Here is a 6000-nt window from a genome sequence, read left to right on the forward strand (position 1 = left end):
TTTGCTGAGATACAATACAGTTGAAGAGTCTGCTGGGCATGCTCTGATTTTTCACTTAGATTAGTTGTCTAGTGTACCCTCGAATTCTTGTGCAATGGGACTCATCTCCCAAAGTGATATCCTCACTGCTCTGGCTATCTTCTTTTCTTCTCCTATGGACTACATTGTGCCCCCATGCTCCTCAAATGTGTATGTTGAAGCCCTCGTCACCTCAATATGACTGAGTTTAGAGATAATGCCTATGTAGAGAGATAATTAAGGTTAAATAGGTTGTAAGAGTAGGGATCTGACAGGAAAGTGCCCTCAGAAGAAGAGACACATATATACAAAAGACAGTTCTGAGAACAAGTAAGACAGTGACCTACAAGGGAGGTTGGCCTCATCAGACTGACCATACTGTCACCCTGGTCTTAGACTTCTAAAACTCCAGAATTAAAGAAAATGAAAGCTACGCAATTGGTATTTTATGATGGCTGCTCATGCTAAGACATGTATACCTCCAGCATTCTTTCTAGTATGTCTTGTCGGTTATATTCCCTTGGCTCCATCTCTCCTGCCTTTCTGCATTTTTTTTTTTTTGCCAGTTGTGAGTCTTGAACTCAGGGCCTAGGCACTGTCCCTGAGCTCTTCAGCTCAAGGCAAGTGCTCTACCACTTGAGTCACAGCGCCACTTCCAACTTTTTCTGCGTATGTGGTATTGGGGAATTGAACACAGGGCCTCATGCATGCAAGGCAAGCACTCTACCACTAAGCCACCTTCCCAGCCCCTTTCTGCATTTTTTGTTGGTCCGTGGGGCTTGAGCTCAGGGCTTAAAGTACTATCCTTGAGCTTTTTCACTCAAGGCTAGTGCTCTACATTTTGCGCCACGGTACCACTTCCACTTTTCTGGTGGTTAACAAGAGTCTCATGTACTTTCCTGCGTGGGCTGGCTTTGAAATGTGATCCTCAGGTCTCAGCCTCCTGAGTAGCTAGGATGACAGGTGTGAGCCACTGGTGCCCTGCTCTTTCTGCATTTTTTTTTTTTTTTTTTGCTGGTCATGGGGCCTGAACTCTGAGCCTGGGCACTGTCCCTCAGCTCTTTAGCTCAAGGCTAGCGCTCTACCACTTGAGCCACAACACCACTTCTGGTTTTTTCTGTTTATGTGGTGCTGAGGAATTGAACTCAGGTCCTCATGCATACAAGGCAAGCACTCTACCACTGAGCCACCTTCCCAGCCCCTCTTTCTGCATTCTTAATCTCAGTCTCTATGAGAATGTTTGCCATCTTCTTAAAACACCTACAGTCTTCTTCAATCAAATCAAGAAATCATTGGATAGACCTTTCCCCGTAATTTGTACAGTTAAGTCTCTAGCTCTAGAGGAGAATATATTATCAGCTTTCTCCTTCATCTTCCTCCTTCACTCTGATATCACAGTACAAGTATTAACTCAGTACATATCCAAGTTTTAGATAGGGATCACAGATAACTATTATAATTCTTTTTGTTGTGAATAATGAGTTTTGAGAAAGAGGTTGGAATAAAGGCCCCTTTACTCCACCATCCTTTTTTTGTTTTCTGTTTTGAGACAGGGTCTCATGTAGCTCATGCTGGCTCAAACTCACAATCCTCCTGCCGCAGGTGCCTGAGTATGAGGACAGGTATACACAACCATATTGGGTCTATTCTACTATCTTTAACCAGAAGCATCCATTTGAACTTTACATATGAGTCAGCTCATTATAAAGTATATGATGTCTATATCATTATTTAAAATATATAGTCACATAGCAGTTTCCAGTTTTCCCATCTTTTCTTTTGTGCCAATCTAGGAGGTTGATCTCAGATCCTAGGTGCTGTTTCTGAGCTTTTGTGCTCAAGGCTAGTAGTCTTCTACCACTTAAGCCACAGCTCAATTTCCAGCTTTTTTAGTAGTTAATTTGAGATAAGGGTCTCAGGGCCTTAGCCAGGGCTGGCTTTAAAATGTGAACCTCAGATCTCAGCCTCCTGAGAAGCTAGAATTACAGGCAAGAGTCACTAGCCCCCAGCTCAGTTTTCTTATCTTATAGGTTAAGATTAGAAGTTTTTCAGTTCTAGGCCAGAATGGGTATATATACAAGACTTCTTTGCAACTAATAGCTAGGCACAGTGGAGTATGCCTGTCATTCTACTTGCACAACAGGCTGAGATAAGAAGGTCTCAGGGGCTGGCAAGGTGGCTCAGTGGTAGAGTGCTTGCCTTGCATGCATGAGGCCCTGGATTTGATTCCTCAGCACCACATAAGCAGAAAAAGCCAGAAGTGGCACTGTGGCCAAATGGCAGAGCGCTATCCTTGAGCTGAAATGCTGAGAGGGACAGCAACAGGGTTCAGGCCCCACAACCGACCAAAAAAAAAAAAAAAAAAAAAAAAGAATCTCACTGACTTGCTGGGTGCTGGTGGCTCACACTTGTAATCCTAGCTACTCAGGGGGCTGAGATCTGAGGATCACCGTTCAAAGCCAGCCCAGGCAGAAAAGTCCATGAGACTTATTTCCCAAAAACCACTAGAAAACTACAAGTGGTGCTGTGACTCAAAGTGGTAGAGTGCTCACCTTGAGCTGAAGAGCTAAGGAACAGCACCCAAGCCCAGAGTTCAAGCCCTATGACCAACAAAAACAAACAAACAAACAACAACAACAAAAACAAAAACAAAAAAAGGTTTCAGTTCCAGGCCAGCATAGGCAGAAAAGTTTGCAAGACTCCATCTCAAGGAAAAGAAGCTGGGTGTTATGGTGTATGCCTGTCATCCCAGCTATGACTGGGAACCTAAAATAGGTGGATCACAGTCAAAGTGCCATTCTGGGTAGGATTAAGAACTTATCTCAAAATATAACCAGCAAAATCAGAGCTAGAGGTGGGCTTCAATGCTAGGAATGTCTACCTAACAAGTGTGAGGTACTAAGTTCAACCCTATTCACTGGGATGTGGGATCTCACTGGGGATGTGGGTCAGTGCTAGAGCATGTATAAACTTCCCATCTAGCTAGGATAATACAGGATAATAGGTGTACATGGTAGCTCTTTGTTGAGAAGGGGAATCTCAAATGTTTCTGCCCTGGCTGGCTTCTAATCATAATCTTCCCAAACTTAGTCTCCCAAGTAGCTAGGTTTATAGGCATGGGCCACAGGCATTCAGTTGAGAAATGCATGTTTTAAGGCCTAGGAAAATGGAGGTTAAAGCACATTGTTTTTAAGTATCATGTATGTGTATACATACACAAATATATCATATGTATACATATATAAATATGCAATTTTGGATTTTTAGTACTGAGGTGGTGCCCTAGGGCCTTGGGCATGCTAGGCAAGTGTTATATAACTGAGATACATTTCCTAGCCTTCAACTATCACAGATGAATTTGTATTACAAGCACTGCACTGATCACTTGTTCTTTAAATTCACAGAAGATAGAGAAAACAGACTAGAGAGAATTCACCAAACCTGTGCCTAAGAGATCAATCAGATAACCTCCGAAGATCCCTCCCCACAATTTGTAAGCCACAGTATTTCCTACACTAAGAATTATTGACAGCTTAGGAAATTGGCCAAAGAGAAACTCCTTAGAAGTGCATGTTATTGAACATAAACAGAATTGCCCTGGGTTACATTCTCAAAAGCCTTAATGGTGCAATATACTGGGAAAATACGTAAAACATTAGATTTCCTGTGATTTAGCGGTACTGTTCAGTTTTACTCTTCCTCTGTACTCTAGCCAGTCTCTTCTATTCATCCTTCCCCAAATGTCATTTGTGAATGAGTAGGCACCTTCACATCTTTGATTATACCAATGTTGCTCTTGGAATACCTTTCCTACTCCCCTCTACTTTTCTGAAATCTTCATTTCCATGAGTAAATCTATGTGGCAAAGTTTGAGAAACACTTTGTCAGAAGCTCCCACAAGAACTTTAGACCTATTCCTAGAGCCCTGTGCTGGAGGCTCATGCATGTAATTCTAGCTACTCAGGAGGTTGAGATCTGAGGATCACAATTCAAAGTCAGCCTGGGCAGGAAAGTCCGTGAGACTCTTATCTCTAATTAAACACCAGAAAACTGGAAGTGAAGCAGTGATGCAAGTGGTAAAGCACTAGCCTTCAGCAAAAAAGTCAGGGACAGATCCCTGGCCCTGACTTTAAGCCCATATGGCCAAAAAAATAAACAAACCAAAACTATTCCTATGTTTTAAAATGCAGTGGAAAAAGCTATTGCCTAGTGTAAATGAAGCACTAGCTTTGATTGCTAGCATTACAAACTTATTCTTGTGTGTGTGTGCATGCCAGTATTGAGGCTTGAACTCATGGTCTGGACATTGTCCCTTAGTGCTCAAAGTTGAGCACTAAGTTGAGCTACAGCTCCACTTGTAGCTTTTTGCCTATTAATTGGAGCTAAGAGTTTCAAGTACTTTCCTGCCTGGGCTGTTTTCAAACCTTGATCCTTGGATTGCAATCTCATGAGTAGACAGAATTACATGTGTGAGCCACCAGTGCATAAACCATTTGTGTATGTGTGTGCACACGCTAGTTCTGCGGTGGAATTCAGGGGCTTGGGCTCAGTCCCTGACCTTCTTTTTGCTCAAGGATAGTGCTCTACCATTTGAATCACTGTTCTACTTCCAACTTTTGGTGGTTAATTGGACATAAACATTTCATGGACTTTCCTGATTGGGCTGGCTTCAAACTGCAGTCTTCAGATCTCAGCTTCCTGAGTAGCTAGGATTACAGGCTAGAGTCACCAGCACCTAGCATAAACTTATTCTTAACTTTGACTAGTTTTCTTCTAGGTATCTCATCTAAGAAAACTATCTGAAGGGCATGCAAAAATTTATGAAAAAAGATGTTCGTTGTGACAATTTTTTTTTGTCAATCATGGGGCTTTAGCTCAGGACCTAGGTGTTGTCCCTGAGCTCTTTTGCTCAAGGCTAGTGCTCTATCACTTTGAACAACAGCTCCACTTCTGGTTTTTGGGTGGTTAATTGGAGATAAGTCTTTGGGGACTTTCCTGCCCAGGCTGGATTTGAACCATGATCCTCAGATCTCAGCCTCCTGAGTAGCTAGGATTACAGGCATGAGCCACTGGCACCCGGCCATCTGGCACTATATGTATTTTTTTTTTTAATGATGAAGGACTTTAAGCACATAAAAATAGACTAGCAAAATGAATCCCCATATAGTCATCATTTAGGTGCAACGATTTTTCACTACCTTTGTTCCAGTAAGTACAAATATAAACCATTACAAACATATGTTGGCCGGGCGCCAGTGGCTCACACCTGTAATCCTAGCTACTCAGGAGGCTGAAACCTGAGGATCACAGTTCAAAGTCAGCCCGGGCAGGAAAGTCTGTGACTCTTAGCTCCAATAAACCACCAGAAAACTGGAATTGTCTCAGCCTTATGCTAAAGAGTTGAGGACAATGCCCAGGGTTCAAGCCTCACAACTGACCAAAAATATATATATATAATTTGTATATATAATATATATATATATGTATATGTATGTTGGGGTGCTGAAACCTGGAACCACAAATACAATCTTAACTTAGAAACAGAGTCACTGCAAATATTAAAGGTCACATAGGGTAGGTAAGCCCTCTATCAAGATGAGTAGTATTATATAACTTCATAAGAAGAGTGTTATGAGAAATTTGGCCCCCTGAACTCAATGCCAATTCCTAAATAATGAGATCAGGGGCTTGGAGAAAAGGTAATAAAGGTTTCTTAATTCTGTCAGGTTAAATGAAGACTTTAAGCTGTTATCTCAGCAAGAAGCGCTGACCTAGAGGGAGGTGAGTAGGATGGTTTTATAGAAAAGCCCAGGAACCCAGGCTAGAGTCCAGGCTGGATGGTGGCCTTGGGCCCGCTTACTTCTTCATTTTTTATTTTTTATTTTTTGGGTCTGGTCCTGGGGCCTGAACTCTGGGCCTGCGCACTGTCCTTCAGCTCTTCAGCTCAAGGCTAGCGCTCTACCACTTGAGCCACAGTGCCAC

Source organism: Dipodomys merriami, unplaced genomic scaffold (assembly GCF_024711535.1).
Source record: "Dipodomys merriami isolate MVZ:Mamm:240054 unplaced genomic scaffold, mDipMer1.0.p SCAF_28, whole genome shotgun sequence".
Lineage (NCBI taxonomy): Eukaryota > Metazoa > Chordata > Mammalia > Rodentia > Heteromyidae > Dipodomys > Dipodomys merriami.